General features: G+C 40.3%; 1 pseudogene; it reads left to right on the forward strand.

Annotated features, from left to right (window-relative positions):
• The first annotated feature begins 1,321 nt into the window (after nt 1-1,321).
• On the forward strand, nt 1,322-18,356 carry LOC118987689 (protein YAE1 homolog; annotated as a pseudogene).
• The last annotated feature ends 567 nt before the right edge of the window (nt 18,357-18,923 follow it).

The following is an 18,923-nucleotide window of genomic DNA, read 5'->3' on the forward strand; positions in this document are numbered from 1 at the left end:
AAGGAAGAGCAAGTTTTGATGAGAAACCCTTGGCAAAAAGTGCTACTTTTCCTTGGACCCCAGGAAAAAAGAAAACAGCAACTGCACAAATTACCAACACCTTGAGTTTCTGTAAACCTTGGATTTAATTGAAGTCAGTTGCATTTAATTGTATACACTGTAGTCTCCAAATGTTTAGCATGGACTGACCAACATTCTGGCAGACAGAAACCACAGAGAATTTTGTTTTTTTCTTGCTTTTTTTTTTGTCTATCCTCCTTTTCTCAGATAATACAAATGGTCTTAGTAGGTGACAGCAATGTGGGAACTTTGCTTTGTCTGGGAAATACCACTGGGGAAGTTATTACATTTGGTTCTAAATTTTTAAATGGATATGGAAATGGCATTGATGTTCTTGTATGTTTTACTGATATGTTGAGGAAGGGAAATTAGACACCTGAGGGTTGAGGATAGGATTAATTTAATTTAGGTGATGCCAAATGAAGAGAACTCATTCTAAGGGGAGACCACTAGTCTGCAGCTGAAGCAGGCAGCCACGCCTCTGTGGTTACCCTCCTGTGGACATTGAGCATAATGAGATTGAAGGAGAGAACTGTGGGTCCTAATTTCCTTGAGACTTTTATTTCTTCATATTTGGACTTTAATTTCTCCATGGGAACTTAAAAACAAAAGGTGGGGGTTAGAGGTGTACTAATTTAGATTGCTTAACTCTTTGGTGACGTGAATCTGAATTTTTTCTTTCTCACTGCTTTTAGAGAGCGAGGAAAGGGGAGAGAGAGGAGAAAAATATTGATGTGAGAGTGCCAACAACTTAATTTAATTTCAATTTATTACTCATTGGATTAGAGCGTCCACGTCCACTATTATGTATTTACAGTAATACTGTGGCTGTGGACAATGCAGGCATGGCAGTACCAATGGTTAAGATGAGGCTTACCTATATGTCTCCTATTTTATGTTCAACTGCCATAGGAATAGAGGAAGTGCCTTGTTTAAATACAGTGCAAATCCCTGGTGTTGATTACGTCCATGAAAGTTTGTCAATAGATGCATTCCATCATATGATATTCAAGTTAATTCAGAACTTTTGTTATGGAAGCCCCAAAGCCAGTCAGTGCCCTTTTATCTTTCGGTGCATAAATTCTTTTAATAAATTCTGCATTTCCATTTGGATCAAATTGTGGACTTTGTTTTCAGGTTTTTGTTTTGTTTGTTGGTTTTCTCTCCCTCTATCCAAACATCTTTCTTTTCCATTTGTTTGTTTTTTTGAGAGTGTGTGTGTGTCTGTGTGTGTGTTATTATTGGATATACTTCAGGGGTGATGACGGTCCTTGAACCTGCTTATGCTTATAAATTTCTTATCCAAAGAGCATCGAATCAGTATCCTCAAGGTTAGGAGCTTTCCCTGTGGCAACACTTGTTTTATGGGGTTTAAGACCATAGGTTTAAGTCAGGTTCAATTGAGCCCCTTTGCTGTGCCAAAGGGTGCCATGGGTGTTTTTTCATATAACCCTGAGGATGAGATCTCAGTTACAACACGGGCATTTAAGAGTCCTGGTGAGCCGTTTGCTCTTAGCATCCAGGCACTCAACACACCACCTAATGGCTGCTTTCCTGTCTCTTCTCGTCCTCCTCCCTCCCATCTCACTTCCTCTCTTATGACCTAACTACTGTTCTTTCATGAGTGACACCAACAGACTTGTGTGTCGCACAGGGTATATAATTATTCCCCTGAGAACTTCATACAGCAGGGACAGTGCTTGTGAGCACAACCAGTTTGTTCTAGGGAAAGAGTCTTTCCCCAGAGCCTAGCATCCATCACAGCTCCACTCTAAGACACAGATAGGTCTGGGCTGAAACCTGTGAACCATTCCTTGATACTTGGCAGTTAGGGAGAAGAGTACAGTGTGTTTTTGTCTTTCTTCACCTTTACCTTGGGAGTGGACAGAATCACTTGAAGAGCGAAAGGTGTGGCAATGAGAAGAAGGAGGGAAGCTCTGGGACTGTGAAACTCCTCTCCTGTTCACTGATGGCAGGAGAAGCAGTGGCCAGTGGGCTGGTTTCGGCAGTAATACTCTATCTCCTGATTATTCCTTGTTGGGGCCTAAAGACGGCGGATGCAATCTTTTCAAGAAGATAGCACCAGGAGGGCTTGGCTGAGGCAGCCCCAAACAGGATACTGCAGCCGAGCCAGGTAGCCCCCACCCTTGTGGGCATCCCTTGATCCCGCGTACTAACTACCAATCAAGATGCTGATCACGCGCCCACCCACCAACCGTCGCCAAGAGCATGCAGTGAGCATGCACAGGACAACCTATCAGGACCACCTCCCCTTTTCCCCTGCCCCCTATATAACAGCCCCGCCTAAAATAAAATTTGCAGCTTGATCAGAATCCTTTGTCTTGCTGCCTTTCTTCGCACCTCTTGTTCCCATCCCTATTCATCCATTTCAGGTAGACTCGGGACCCCAGTTGACTGTTCCGCGGGATGGAACAATTCCTTGATTAATAATCCTCTGGTATTGAAGAGAGAAAGCACTAACAGTTTTTGAGATCATGGCAGTCTCTGCACTAAATAGTCTCTGGAAAACATAAGCAGTCTGGAGAGCTTTCGTATAAAAGATTTAAAAAGAATCGCACATCGGCGATCCCTCTGCTGAGGTCTGGAAGCCTGAGCACAGGCCATTGAAGGACAGAACTGCTGGCTTTCTGAGGCTTGTTTCCGGAGCAGGGGAGGTGGGAAGTGGCAGGCGAGGGGCAGGACACTGGTGGCAGCAGGGCTGGGTGGAGGGAGGACAGGAAAGCATCGGAGGAGGCAGCAGCAGCAATGGTAGTACAATGGCTAGTACCATGGCAGTGAGGATGGAAAAAGAGGAATGCTTGACACAGGGGCTGTCCCCAGAAAGCAGAGCCAGAGACTAGGAGTTGGATAAAGGTAGTTTATTTGAGAAGTGATTATTTGAAGCAGGGGGAAAAAGTGTAATGTTTGCTTGAAATAGCAAGGGACTGGAAGTGAGCTGTTCACCACCGCTATGGCTGAAATCAGAGGTGGGCTTTGAGGACGGGATATGGATACACGGGAGGCATTTACTGTTGTCCACCCCTCACATAGCTCCTGTTCACATGTACCTCCCATCAAGACCACCTTATCCCTGAATCCTTCCCTAGGAGCTAGCTGGCTTCAATAACTAGGTAAGAATTACTAGTGGGTTAGAAGAATAAGCTTTAGTCCCTGCCGTTGCAGTGGGTCACAAGGCCATGAGTGACTTTTTTTTTCCCTATCCTCTACCACTCATTCCATATTTTTCTTGGTTAGCACTTGGTGGGTGTAGTTTGCTTGTCTGGCAGGGTGATCCAGAAAGACTGTGTGATCCCTGAAGGGTCTGAACTCTTGTCTTGCTCTTTTCAGGTATGGTTGTTACAGTTGCCTGTTTGCTGTGTTGACTGGACGTGGAAGCACCAGAAGATACAGGTGCACATCCCAGATACCAATACACCTCTCCGTGCCCCCATTATATAGTAGCAATCTTAGTTCCTCGTGGTAATCAGAGTTCACTGCCCTTGCAGCATATTTACCTTTTTTGTTATCTGCTGGGCCATGGGCATCAGAATACCAAAGTGAGCAGGACTCTATCTATAGTTTCAGATTCAGTGCAGTCCTTGCCATGCCTCCTGGTGGAAATAAACCCTTCTGAGAACCAAGACCCAAAATCAGACAGCCCAGGATGGGGGGAAGGGAAGCACACATTCTGTACCCAGAGTCACTGGGAGTGATGGAGAGATGGGCCAATACCACGTCCACCTCTGTTCTGTTCCCATATGATCACCTTTCAGATCACAAACTCTGTGCCAGCCATTGGTTGAACTGCATGTACCGCATCCTGGAGCACAGTGCCCCTATCTTTCGGAGTATTAGCCCTGAATTGATGCCTCAGCTGACCTTTAATAGGATTTTCCAACATTCTATTAGTCCAGTTACTTCTGCATGAGTGAAAACTCACCTAGAGCTGTCCCCCAAAGTTGCTGCTGAAATCAGGGGTAGGCTGACCAACTTTTAGTCAGGCATCTGCTTTAGGGGAGAAATGTTAGTATTATTTAAAATGACCAGAGATGTTTTGAAGGCTGCCTTAATTTTTGCCTGGGGAAGGGAATTGATCTAGCCTCACAGATGATACATTATTTTCTAGCTTTATTGAGGTGTGATTGACAAATAAAAACTGTATATATTTAATGAATATAATATGATGTTTTGATATTTATAAATGATTGCCACAATCAAGCCAATTAACATATCTATCACCTCATATATTTATTATTTGTGTGTGTGTTTAGAACATTTAGGTTCTACTCTTTAGCAGATTTCAAATATGCAATGCATTATCGTTAACCATACTCACCATGTTGTACATTAAGTTTAAGGACTTATTTCTCCTGTAACTGAAAGTTTGTACTCTGACTAACATCTCCTCAATCGCCCCATCTCCCTATCTTTCGGACCGTATTTTGCTATTCTAGTCATTAATGGTGGTTGCCTTCCCAGCAAACTTTTTGCTCATTGTCCCCTCCCTCAATTTCTTTTTCCTCACTTATATATTGATTTTCAAGTTCCATTGTTAATTCACTCACCCTTATATTTGAGGATTTCTGGGAAAATGCCTATCTTTTACTTTAAAACACCCTTACCTTTATTTTTGATTCAGAAGCCATTTCTATTTCCTGTTGAGGTAGGAGGTCATTGAAAAGATGACTGTAGAATTTCACATCTTTTTTCACTTTACCTTTATTGTTCTTGCATTTCTTTTAGATTTTCTAACGGGTTAAACCACGCTGCATGGTGTAGGTTTGTCTCTCTGCCTCCAGATGGCAGTGCAGTACCATCAAAGAAGCCCACAAATTTTTCTGTTCTACTGCGCTACTGGTGTTCTTGCTTCTGTAAAGATGACCTTCACTTTGCCAGTGAGAGTGTCTTCCCCTTTCATTATTTCCTCTTTGACCCAATCCTGAAACATTTGTGAACTAATTATATCTGGCATAAAAGTGAGATTTGCAAAACATCAGGGTAACTACAGGGTGCTGGATTGGGTTCAGGGTGCTGCAAAGGCACAGAACCCATTAAACTTGGCATTTTATTTTTTAAGTATTTTTTATTGATTATACTATTGCAGTTTTTCTAATTCCCCCCACCCTTTGTCCTCCCTCCACCATGTCCCCCCAACCCTCCAGCATTCCCCACCCCTTAGTTTGTGTCCATGGGTTATACCTATAAGTTCTTTGAGCCCTCTGTTTCCTATACCATTTTTTATCTCTCTCCATCTATTGTATGCCTCCTGATTATGCTTCTTATTCCCTGTATTCCTCTTTATTTCTCCCTTCCCACTCCCCACTGAAATCCCCACCATGTGATCTCCATTTCTCTGATTCTGTTCCTGTTCTAGTTGTTTGCTTAGTTTTTGTTTTCATTGTTTTTTCTTTTCTTTTAGGTTCATTTGTTGATAGTTGTGAGTTTGTTGTCATTTTACTGTTCATATTTTTGATCTTCTTTTTCTTAGATAAGTCCCTTTAACACCTCATATAATAATGGCTTGGTGATGAGAAACTCCTTTAACTTTACCTTATCTGAGAAGCAGTTTATCTGCCCTTTCATTCTAAATGATAGCTTTGCTGGATAGAGTATTTTTGGATATAGGTCCTTGCCTCTCATGACTTGGAATACTTCTTTCCAGCCCCTTCTTGCCTGGAAGGTCTCTTTTGAGAAATCAGCTGACAGTCTGATGGGAACTTTTTTGTCGGTAACTGTCTCCTTTTCTCTTGCTGCTTCTAGGATTCTCTCCTTTGTTTTAATCTTGGCTAACGTAATTATTATGTGCCTTGGTGTGTTCCTCTTTGAGTCCAACTCCTTTGGGACTCTGGGCTTTCTTGACTTCCTGGAAGTCTATTTCTTTGCCAGACTGGAGAAGTTTTCTTTCATTATTTATTCAAATTAGTTTTCAATTTCTTGCTGTTGTTCTCCTCCTGGCACCCCTATAATTCAGATATTGGAACTTTTGCTTTGAGTCCTAGTTTCCTTCCTGTCACTGTTGCCTCTCTGAATATTCTGCTTTATTTCACTTTGGGTATCTTTCATTTGCTCTTTCGTTTTGTGACCAAGATCAATCAGTTCTGTGAGCATTTTGATTACCAGGGCTTTGAACTCACCATCAAATAGGTTGGCTATCTCCTCATCACTTAGCTCTCTGCCTGAGTTTTACTCTGTTCTCTCATTTGGGCCCCGTTTCTTTGTTTCAGTGAATCTGTTAAGTTGTAAGGGGGTGGGGCCTTAGGTATTCCTCTGGGTAGGGCAACCCTCCTTGCTGTGCTGCAGAGCTGCCTGTGGGGAGGGGCCAGAAAGGGAACAATGCAGCTCCCCTGGTGGCTCTAGGCCCACTTTCCAAGGAACCCTTGTGTGAGACTGGGAGTTTCTCCCACCACAGCAACCTCTGCCCTAGTCCATAGTCAACTGTGAGTCTCAGTTTCCCATTCATTCAGCCTCACCACGGGTTCTCTCTGTCTGCTGATCTAACGGGTGTGGTTGTTCTGGTTGATTTTTTCTTTAACTTCTTGGTTGTTGGAGTTCCATGCAATTTGATTTTCTGGCGCTTTCAGCTGTTTATTGGTTTTGGATTGGTTGTCATCCTCCTTTTGGTTGTGCGAGGAAGCGAAGGGTTTCCACCTACGCCTTCATTTGGCCAGAACCTAGACTTGGCATTTTAATGATAACAAAAATTAGGATAGCTTACAACATGAAGAATTCCTGGTCATATTGACACGTTATTAGGGCACCTAGTACAGAAATTGAGTGCTGTATAGCACTTCCAATTAGCATCACACATCTCAATAGTCACAATTCATAGGTAGCATTTATTGTTATTTCTCAATTAGTACATATAATTACCATCACCATTTCAGTGTTTTGCTATTATGGGTAATTTTATTACAGAGGCAGATTCAAGAAGGCGTTAGTCCATTTGCCATCCCTTTCCTCTGTCCTGCTATTTAAACCCCCAGACATGTGCCTGTGACCCTTTGTCTCTGTCAGTGAGTTTATTCCCTTATGAGCTAGTTAACTCTGCTTCTTTCCATGCCTTTAGCCTGGACCCTTAACACTAAACAGCCTCTTTGAAAATGTATTACCCTGGCCTTGAGGGGGATGCGAAGTGGGAAATGTATTCTCAGTGTAAATCCTTCATTACCGGCAAAGAGTCAAGCCAGTCTTTCCAGCAAGGCTTTACTGCTGTTAGCAGGGTGATGGATGGGCTGAATGCTTGACAGGTTATGGATTGTCACTTGAATCACTGTGCGTTCCTTAGCATTCCCCTGCTGACATTCCAGTTCAAGGATTATTGCCTATGCTTCCATGATATTTTTCTGGCCTTAAGCCCTTCCTGGCACAGCTTGGTGTCTCTTTGTAACTCACAACTCTTCAGTAACTCCCCACTATCAAATGAACAGCCCAATTTCTCTATCTACCCCTTGTGATGTAGCCCCAAGACATTGTTGGTTTTCCTCAGTACTGTGTTTCCCAGAAACCTGGCCTACTCGGTGTTACCTGAAGAAATGGAATGATGTTCAGGCTCTGCCCTTTTGCTCACACAGGTCCTGTCTCTGGAATACGCATTCTCCCACCTCCATTTCACTGCTGAGATGTTAGCAATTCTTCAGAACCTGGCTGAAATCTAACCTCTCCTGAGACACAGTCCTCTGTACTCCACACTGGAAACAATTTTCTGTTTCTGTACCATCCATAATGCTTTGTTTTTGCCACTTTTATGGCATTTGTAATGTCTTTTATTACACTTATGTATTCATATGTCTTATCTTTCCTGCTGGAGTGCAGGGTTTTTAAAAGACAGGGATTTTATCATATTCTTCTTTATATTTTTCTCAATACCAAGGACATAATAGACCAGCGATACACTTATTATTTTTTAAAAGATTTTATTTCTCTTTAGAGGGACGGGAAAGGAGAGAGGGGGGCGGAAAGAAATATCAATGTGTGGTTGCCTCTTGCACGTCCCCTATGGGGACCTGGCTCACAACCCAGGCATGTGCCCTGACTGGGAATCAAATTGGTGACCCTTTGCTTCACAGTCCGGAGCTCAATCCACTGAGCCACACCAGCCAGGGATAGACATAATGCTTATTAATGTGTACATAAAATCCCATTTTTGTAACAGTATATGTACCTAACTGGTGAAATGGCAGTTTTCCTGTTGTCATGGAATTCTGGCAAACTCTGAGACACTGGACAAAAAGTACCACCACATTTTTAAAAGAGATGCTAGGTTATGTGCCGGAACACTTGTAAGATATTGGCCCAGCCCAGCCCAGTATCCGTCATCAGCAGCAGCCTGTTTCAGTAAAGCCTGGACATTCATTGGGAGGATTCTTTGATGGGAGTTTGTAGTAGATGGGTCTTTGAGTCTTCTCCACAAGCCAAATGGAGAGAGCCACACAAGGAACCCTCAGTGAGGTCAAGGGGTACTTGAATGAAGGGGAGATTGCGTTTTGCTCCTCTGCTGTATGTCTGCTGAACAGCACAAGTGTATAGATGTGGCACATGAGAGATTTAATGGATACCTGTGCCCAGGACTTTAGGGACAGATATAGGGAAGATCGAAACTGATGACTGCCTCTCACTTGGACACTTCTGACTTTGGGAGGCTACCTGAGATACAGCAGAAATGGGAATAGGTGGGGATAGAGATTTGTGAATTCTGTGAGCCATGTAGACACTGGAGATGGTGTTAATGGTCTTTATAAAGTGTCTTGTCCAAGAGGGCTGATTGCTTTGAGGAAGGGCTTCAGTAGAAAGAAGCTTCAGTACCTACCTCAAAAGGCAGGTACTCAGGGAGTGTTTGTATCCTGGAGAACATCGTTGGTGTCTGGATGTTATAGGTGAAGGTGCCATAGAGGTGCACAGGTGTCTAAAAAAGGATGAAACTAGTGCTCTTCACCCCATGAGAGAGAACTAGAATTTGATTGGGTAATTGACACAGGGCAACAGATGAGTAAAAAAGCCTTGTCTCCTCATCCCTCTCGCTAGTCCGACCCAGCCTCCTGTCTGAACCAGAAGAGGAAGGGAGGAAGTGAAATGAGGATTGTGAAAGAACAAAAGCCTCCTTCCTCTGGCTCCTGCCCCATAGGTCTCTAATCCTCACATCAGTTCTGAAGTGGGGGAGAGGACAAACTGTTCCTCTGTAGCTGAAAGTGACTTGCGAAGGATTGGGGTCCACTCGTCCAGAGGAGGAGGAGGAGGGAGAGCTGACAGATACAATCTGAAGGAGGTGGTAAAAAAAGAGCTTTCCTGTTTGCACACTACCAGGTTTAACCCATTAAATAAAACAGACACATCTGTCTATATATCTATCCACCTACTGTGGGATTAGATTTACATTTTTTATTTTTGTTTCTCTAAATTTTCTAGTTTTTTTAAAAAAAATAAATGTGTATTTTGTAAAAATATAAAAATAACCTCATTGTAATAGACAATTCAAAAAATAAAAGTTTCAAAAAAAATAAAATTACTCACAATTTACCTATCCACATACAACTGTTGATGTTTTTACTTATAGTATATTTTCTATCCATGTGGTTATTTTTAAAACAGTTGTAGTAGTAGTATTTATGTAATTTTGTGTTTGCTTATTTAATGTAGCACTCACCTATGATTTCAGATATTTTGGAAAATGTGGAAGACAAATTGTGGAGGAAATAGAATGCATTTAACCTATCTGTATTGCTGGAAATTTGGGATGGAAAGTGTTTCAGGGGTTTGACTAGTGTGAGGAGCCTGAGCATTCCAGTCCATCCCAGTTCCTGCACCAGGTTGCATCAGCGTTAGCGTCCAGTGTGTCAAAGGCTGAACAGGCCCAAAGAGCTCAGAATTTGGCAGGTACATTGCTGAAAAGGCTTTGATTGGTACAATAGAACAGAAGAGGAAAAGAAGGTGGGTAAAAATATTTTATAAAGTAAAAAGTTTTTTGATAAGGAAAATTATTTATACTATTGAATAAAGCTGAGTTGGAAATTAATATATTATGGTTGCATACCAACTTGTAGTTCAAGTAGCCCTTTCATGAATAATTTCTCTCTCATTTTTAAAGCATTTCAGAATAACTGCTTATGGTATAAATGAGGAAGAACTGTTATATTTCTTTTAGGGTAGAGGCAGAAATATTATGAAATGCAGAAATAATATGTCACTGCTCAGAGTCACACAGCCAATAAATGACAGCTAGGATTTGAACTCAGGTCTTATGTCTTCCAAATACGAGTGCATTTTTCACAACTTGCTGCCTCAGATGAACACTATAAAAATCACTAGTTCCTCAATATTTCACTAGTTCATCTCCCTAAGAATGGCACTACCAAAGAGAGAAATTTTATGTAGTTATGAGTACAAACTGGAGACCATGTAACATTTTCCATCTCCAATTTCTAGCTATATTCCTCAATCGTTTAACTATTTTGTGACAGAATGTCATCTAGCAAATTAGAACTTTTCGTAATATTATTACTGTTAAACAGTTCATAAAAGGAGGTACACCAGATGATTGGTTGTCTTATCCAAGGTTCGAAAGTCCTCCCTCTTCCTATTCTCAGTTTATTTTAGGAAATCAATGGTATATACAACTAAAATTAGATTTCAAAGATATTTTGAAATTTAGGAGAGATCTATTGGAATGAAGATAGTGACCCTGGTTACTGACATGTAACTCAGAATACTTAAAAATAAACTCCAGGTCTTGTAGTTCCCAGGTCAGAGCTGTTTCTATTATGATATGCTGAGATTCTGGGTCAGTGTTGTATATGTGAGGGGCACATCTGTTCCAATCAGGGCAGCATGGCGATTTCTGGGCTTTTACACAGTCACCCTCAAACCTAGACAGGATGTATGGCATAAAGACCATTGGGACACCCCTAATGACTTAGAGATAGTGCGGTTTGGTGAAGGATCTCTGGATGGTGAAATCTAGACACCTGGTCTTATTAGCTTCCATATTGCACCAGTGCCTTTGCACTTGCTGTCCTCTTTGTCTGGAATGCCCTTCCCCCAGGTATGTCTTGTCCCCTCGTTTCATTTGCTTCTTAGGGAAAACACTCTTGACCTCTTTATCAAGTGTGGCCCTTCCCCTGTTCTTTCCCTTTCTACTCCCATGTTCTAGATTTTTCCTAGTTTTTATCGTCATCTACCATTACATTGTTTCTTGTCCTCGTGATAGTATGGCAAATGCAAGCTCCACAAAGGCGGGGACTTTGTGTAGAATCAGCTTGATTCTCATTTAGAACAGGCCCTGGTATGCAGGAACCAATAAACTTTTTTAAAAAATATTTTATTTATTTATCTTTAGAGGGAAAGGGAAGGAGAGAGGAAGAGAAACATCAATGTATGGTTGCTTCTCGTGCACCCCCTGGTGGGAACTGGCCCCTGCCTGGAACTGGCCTGCAACCCAGGCATGTGCCCTGACTGGGAATCGAACTGCGATTGTCTGGTTCGCAGGCCCGTGCTCAATCCACTGAGCTACACCAGCCAGGGCTGGAACCAATAAACTTTTATTGAATGAAAAAAAAAAACCCTTCAGTAGTAGTTGTGTATTTAGAATCGTATTTCAAAGATGACTAGTTTAAATAATCTTATATTATGTATCATCATAATAAAACATAATGTTATTTATATAATAAATATAATATATATATAATATTATAGTCTTTCTGCCAAAGATTTTCCCCATTTAAATGCTTTATTTGAAAGGCTAAATTTGAAACATGATTTAAAAAATTGAATAACTTTATTTTTTAAAGGGAATTGATAAATTTCACTCTTGAAACATGCATTTTTAAAGATTCAAGTATTGTTTAAAAATCCCTCATTACTGCTGAAAATATTTGCATGTGACAGATGAAATAAAAGTGCAAGACTGTTTGTTAAGTTACTTGTTATCTTCTGAAGATTGCATCTCTACTAACGGCTAGCTTCATGCATCTAGGTTTAATGTTGAACCTAATATAAAACTGAATTCAGAGAGATATCCTACTGTTAAAATCTTAAATTGTTACTTTAGGCCAGTTCAATTATAACAATTCTGTAATTTGCCTCATCATAGAATTACTGGGAACACTTGTCACAAATAAAGCCCACCCCTTCCCCAATCAGAATCACTGGGCAGTAAGGTCTAGGAAACTGTATTTTTCACCTAGTGATGCTTTTTATCATTAGGCAATTTTGAGAAATTGCTTAATACCAATGATTCTTATAGTAAGTACAACTGGGGAATTTATAAATGTGTGCTTGTGAATTCTGTCCCCAAGTACCCAGATTTTAGAAGATGCGAGTGGTCTATTAACTACCCCTAAAAAACAAGGGCTCAAAAGGGTCCGTGTCAAGGATTTGGCTCAGCAGAATGGGGCCTGTGGTCATCAGTGATTGATAGCTTATCTAGTTTAGAAATCCTGGAGGAAAGGCAAATGGTGAAAGGACAGAATAGGAAAGAGCCTTAAGCCAGGAATCATGGCATATTAAATATCAGAGCTTGAGAGTAAGAGCCTAATTTTAACATGGACTCCATCTGAACCAAGTTGCAATTCGTATGCCTGCTGAGAAAGTGGACACTTGTGGGTCTGGGTCTGTGGGAAGAGCAGCAGGATAATTTCAACTGATTAGGAAATGGACTAACTATAATTGGAAGGAGGTGGTGATACTGCTTGAAGAAAGAGGCAGGAAGCTTTAGCTGCCTGTGGTTTCTAATAACGGAGATTTCCTTTGTCCCAAAATACCTTCCTTGACGTATCTTTAAAGAGTGACCTTCAGATAATGTAGGTTTCTGAGCCCTATGTTAGATGTATGGATTAGAAATCTATAGGAGTGATACCAGGGAATTGCATTATTAAAAAGTCCATAGTGATTCTTATACATACTGAAGTGTAAAAATCATGACTTTATCAGAAGTTCTGAAACAGAAATATGTCTAGATAGGCATATGTCTAGATAGGTAAAACTGCAAGCCTACTGGGAAGGATAATACATGAAATGGATTATCAGACTTTCAGTGAACTAGCTCTCTGGAGGAAAAAGGAGCTGAAATAATAATGTAGGGGTGGAGGAAGAGCAAGTAAGTCAAAAGCAAAGGCAAAGAAACTCTCCTGGTTGGGTCTGAGTTGGTTTTCCATTTATGTGGGGGAGAAGCATTCAGAGGAATAGGAAAACTGGGGCCTTTGCAGATGAGCCAAGTGGCACCTTCAACAGAGAAACATGCTGGTGTGGCTGGCACAGAGCAACAGAGTATTTCTCTTGTAAAATGAAGAGATGTTTTATGGGAGAGTATAAATGCTCTCCCTGAAAACTTAGGGCTGTACTACTCCAGTGTTTTTCAGACTTTTAATAATTGTTATAGTTCTATTACTGATTCCTTTAAAGACCCCTGTCTTTATTTTGCTTGCAGGCTTAAAGGGTGCTTTGGTTCTAGTGACTAGTTCTTTTAAAAGAAATATTCTAGAAAAAGAAAGGATTTTGAAATTCAACTTGCATAGTTCATGGATATATTCTGTGGGAATACACAGCGATCCTCTTTTTTACTTCTATCCTTATAAAACAATCATTGGATTTCAATTGCCCTCTTAAAAGGACCCAACATTTGGAGCAATGGGTCCTTCTCAGTGTAAATTATTAAATTGGCATTTTGGGTTAAGAATGACACCGTTGTGACTTTGACATCTAGTGGGCATGAGTGATCTTCTAGGGACTCATGACTTTAGGGTAACCTGATAAAATTGAATTTATTAACTTGTAAAACAAAGAATTAATTTCTTCTGATCTCACGAAGATGGAGATGTCCTGTGTCAGAACATCTACCTATCAGGTTGAGAAGGACAGTGTATTAGTTATTTATTGCTATATAACAAATTACACCAAAACTTTGGTTCTTTAAGCAGTAAACATTTATTGTTTATTGTGGGTCAGAAATTCAGCAGCAGCTTTAGCTAGGTGATTCTAGCATAGAGTCTTTTATGAGGTTGCAGACTTTATGGGAGCTAGAGGATTTGCATACAAAGTGGTTGGCTCATGTGGCTGGCAAGTTGGACTTGGCTTATGGTGGTAGGCCTTAATCCCTCCTCTATGAGACCTCTCAACACTGAGGACTGCTTGAATGTCTTCATGACATGGTGATTGGCATTCTGCATGGTTGGTAATCCAAGATAGGACGAGGCTGAAGTGGCAGTTGTTACACAGGCAAGCCATGATTCAGTGTGGGAGAAGACTACCTCAGGGCATGGTTATGAGAAGTACCAGGAGGCAATGATTACTGGGGGATTCTTAAAAAAGCTGGCTATTCTAATAACAATATCACAACATCACAAACACCCTATTCATCACATTGTATTTATGTACTTTATGCTTCTTTAAATTAAACTACAATTAAATTATAATTCATCAGTTTCCATCTTTTAAGTAAAAATATCATTTGCTTTTAGTTTTTCTGGGGAATGGAGACCAGATGAGCAGTTTTTGGCACAAGGGAAAAATCATAATTTCTCTCTTATTTGAAAGCATTTTAGGACAATATACTACATTTAGGTTTGGTCTAAAGTCTTTGGTTGTGTGTCTTTGCATCTTGCCCTTTTTATTTTGATCTTTGGCTAGCAGTGAAACTCCATGGATTTAAATATCATAAGGAATAGTTTGCAAGATTTCATGTAGAGCAATTTTTAAACCTGTTAATAAAATTTATGTTTATGCATGTGTTCTCAAGTTTTCAAGTAAGAATATTTATGTAGTGTTATTTCTACACTTTCAGAAATGTATTAAAGAAATTATTATCATTGAAGAATTTATTGTTTTTCTGACAGTAACATCTTTGCTGCATCATTCTTAGAGAAAATTTTCTTGATGGGAGGATTTGTGTTCTATGTCTAGAAATAGCCATAAAATACATCCATATCTCTGAAAATCTCAAAGGCAGAGTTGCTGTGATAAAACTTTTGACACAAATATCTCACATTTCCAGCTTTGGCAGCAGCTCCACAATTCTACAGGGGAAATGGAATATGTACATGCATGTAAGAACAAAATACCTTGAATATATGAATAATGACTTCTATTTCAAGAAGAGAAGAGAAAAGATCTTTATCCTAAATTGTATTTTCTAGCTTTATAAACATTTGTAGTAAAAAGATAACTCTCTCACTGACCACTTACAGGTAGCAAAGAACAGTGATCTCTTAATTATTAGTCTATATGCTTGTTGACTCAGACTTTGTAAGTGATACTGGGAAAGGTGAGAGAGAGAGATGGCTTAGGACATGTTGCTGTCAATTTAGGAGAATTCCTCCTTAAGCCAGAAGGTAAATTGTTGGAGGCCCAAGGTCTTATGAACAATAGGATGCTTATGAAATATTAGACAAAAAGATGAATTGGGGAAAAAGTATTAAAAAAAATTGGAGTGTAATTATGTGTGATTCTTTGGGCCATCTAGTTGGTAATCATGACCTGTATAAAAAATTAAATGGGCAGACAGTGGAAAGGAGCGGGGAGTGTTTGACAAGGAAGTGGACCATGCACCCCTGGTGGAATGAGGATGGCAGAGCCACATGTGGAGATGAATCAAAGTAAAGCAGTGGGGAGGGTGCGGAGTGTAGCGGTCCCTTGAAATGCTGTATGTGAGGCTGGCATAGCTTTTGAGTGAGCATCTTTTGAGCATTGTGGCATCAAAGGAGATGCAGTACAAAAAAATTTCTGTCCACACAGAATTTGCAGGATGGCTATAGAGATGAACTAGAAGCTGGCAAAGCAGTTATTTCCCAACAAGGCTTCAATCAGACTTCTGGCCAAGATGGAGGTGTAGGTAGACACACTGTGCCTCCTCGCACAACCAAACTAAGGACAAGAACAATTTAAGGGGAAAAAAAGCCACCCAGAACTGACAGAAAATTGAACTATATGGAAGTCTGACAACGAAAGAGTTAAAGTAGACATATTCATCCAGATTGGTAGGAGGGGCAGAATTGAGGAGCTGGGACGAAGAGAACTGGAACAGCAGGGAGGCTGGCAGACCCTGGGCATGCAAGGTGGCAGCAGGTGGACCCAGCAAGGTGGAGGATTGTGGAGGAGCGAGGAGCACAGGGGCACTTAGCTGACCAGGTGGTCCCACTTTCACATGCAAATAAACCAGGTCAAACTGGGGAGTGAGACAGACCACACAACCCAGGGTCCCAGGGCGGGGAAATAAAGCCACAAAAAACTGATTGAAAACACCTGTTGGAGTTGAGGTGCCCTGAGGGAACTCCCAGCCTCACAGGAAAGTTTTTGGAGAGACCCATAGGGTCCCAGAATGTACACAAACCCACCCTCCTGAAAATCAGTACCAGAAGGGCCCAATTTGCTCATGGGTAGAAGAGGAAATGACTGAAATGCGGCAGAGAGCAGAGCAAGTGCCATTGTTGCCTCTTGGACTCCAGCCCTACATACAGTGTCACAACCCAGTGATGTGGGTTGCCCCGCCCTGGTGAACACCTAAGGCTCTGCTCCTCACTATGTAACAGGTGTGACAGGACAAAAAAAATGGCCCAAATGTAAGAACAGATCAAAGCTCCAGAAAAAATACAAGTAAGCAACCAAGAGATAGCCAATCTGTCAGATGCATAGTTCAAAGCACTGATAATCAGGATGCTCACAGAATTGGTTGAATTTGATTGCAAATTGGATCAAAAAATGAGGGCTATGCTAAGTGAAATAAAGGAAAATTCACAAGGGACCAATGGTGATGGGAAGAATACTGCGACTCAAATCGAGGGAATGGACCAGAAAGAAAATAAAAATGACCAAACAGAAAAGAATGAAGAAAGAAGAATTCAAAAAAATGAGGAGAGGCTTAGGAACTTCCAGGACATCTTTAAATGTTCCAACATCCGAATTATAGGGTACCAGGAGGGGAAGAGGAAGAGCAACAATTGGAAAACTTATTTGAACAAATAATAAAGGAGAACTTCTCTAGTCTGGCAAAAGAAATACACTTCCAGGAAATCCAGGAAGCTCAGAGAGTCCTAAAGAAGTTGGACCCAAGGAGGAACACACCAAGGCACATCATAACTACCTTAGCCAAGATTAAAATGAAGGAGAGAATCCTAGAAGCAGCCAAGAGATAAGGGGACAGTCACGTACAAAGGAGTTCTCATCAGACTGTCGGCTGATTTCTCAAAAGAAAACTTACAGGCAAGAAGGGGCTGGAAAGAAATATTCCAAGTCATGAAATCCAAAGACCTACATCCAAGATTGCTGTATCCAGCAAAACTTTCATTTAGAATGGAAGGGCAGATAAAGTGCTTCTCAGATAAGGTCAAGTTCAAGGAGTTCATCATCACCAAGCCCTTACTATATGAAATGTTAAAGGGATGTATCTAAGAAAAAGAAGATAAAAAACATGTACAGCAAAATGACAGCAAACTCACAATTATTAACAACCACACCTAAAACAAAAACAAAAGCAAACCAACAGGACAGCTAGATCAGGAGCGGAACCATAGAAATGGAGATCACATGGAGGGTTAATAACAGGGGAGTGGGAGAAGGAGAGAAGGGGGAAAGGTACAGAGAATAAGTAGCATAGATTTTAGGTAGAAAAGAGACAGGGGGAGGGTAAGAATAGTATGGGAGATGTAGAAGCCAAGAACCTCTAAGTATGACCCACGGACATGAACTAAAGGGGGGAATGTGGGTGGGAGGGGGTGTGCAGCGTGGAGTGAAGGGAGGAAAATGGTACAACTGTAATAGCATAATCAATAAAATATATTAAAAACCAAAAACAAGGCTTCAATCAAGGTTATTAAGAAGGTGCAGAAGTCATCGTGAACTATGGACCACTCAGAGGAACTTTGAGCGCTTTCCTCTCCTGGTGTCACCTTCAAAATAATAGTTCAGCTTTGATCAGTAAAATAAATAATCTTCTGGATGCAGTTGACCAGTGCAAAGAGCATGTGCTCAACCATCTGAAATCAATCACCCCACAGCCCCATGTTGTCCATTTATTGGACTCCATTCACGATCTGGACCTTTGTCATGTAGTTCCAGCTGAGAAAAAGATGGATGAAGCTGAAGATGAAAGACTCTGTGAAAATAATGCTGAGTTTAGCAAAAACTGCAGCAAGAGTCTTAGTGGGGTAGATTGTTCATCTTCAGAGTGTTGTGGAATACAGGAACACGCACATTTTGAAAACCCAAGCCTCACTTGGATTTTAGAACAGGCGGCCAGTTTAGTAAAACAGCTGGGAGTATCAGTAGACATATTACAGTATGTCAAGCACTTTGAAAATGATTTTCTTTTGTAATGAAAATAATGTTCAGAACATTCCTTAGAGCATTTTGTTTGTTAACAAATTTACCAAAATTTGTACTCATTTCTACATTGAATGCTTCACTATCCTTCATGGAAATTTGAAACATCTTCAGAAAAAAATATTAAATGGAGTATTTCCATGTGACTCAATATATGGGATTGAGGTATGTATATATATATATACACATACCTCAATCCCATATATTGAGGTATATATATATAGCACATATAAATTATATATAATATAAATATATATTATATTTATAGTATAAATATATACTATATATACTCACATATAGTATATAAAATTATATATATAATATAAATACAATTTATATATTTATACTAAATATATAAATATTTAATAAAAATTAAATATATAAATATATTCCCATATATAATTTATATATGATTTATATATATATAATCCCATATATATATATATATATATGATTTAGAAAGAGTTTGAGAGAAAATTGAAGGCTATTTGACATCTGAGCATGATGAACTTATATTTGAATTGAGGATCTCAAGTGGACCTGCTAACCTGAGAGATCAA

Source organism: Sturnira hondurensis, unplaced genomic scaffold (genome assembly GCF_014824575.4).
Source record: "Sturnira hondurensis isolate 20B ecotype Veracruz unplaced genomic scaffold, ASM1482457v3 Scaffold0005329, whole genome shotgun sequence".
Lineage (NCBI taxonomy): Eukaryota > Metazoa > Chordata > Mammalia > Chiroptera > Phyllostomidae > Sturnira > Sturnira hondurensis.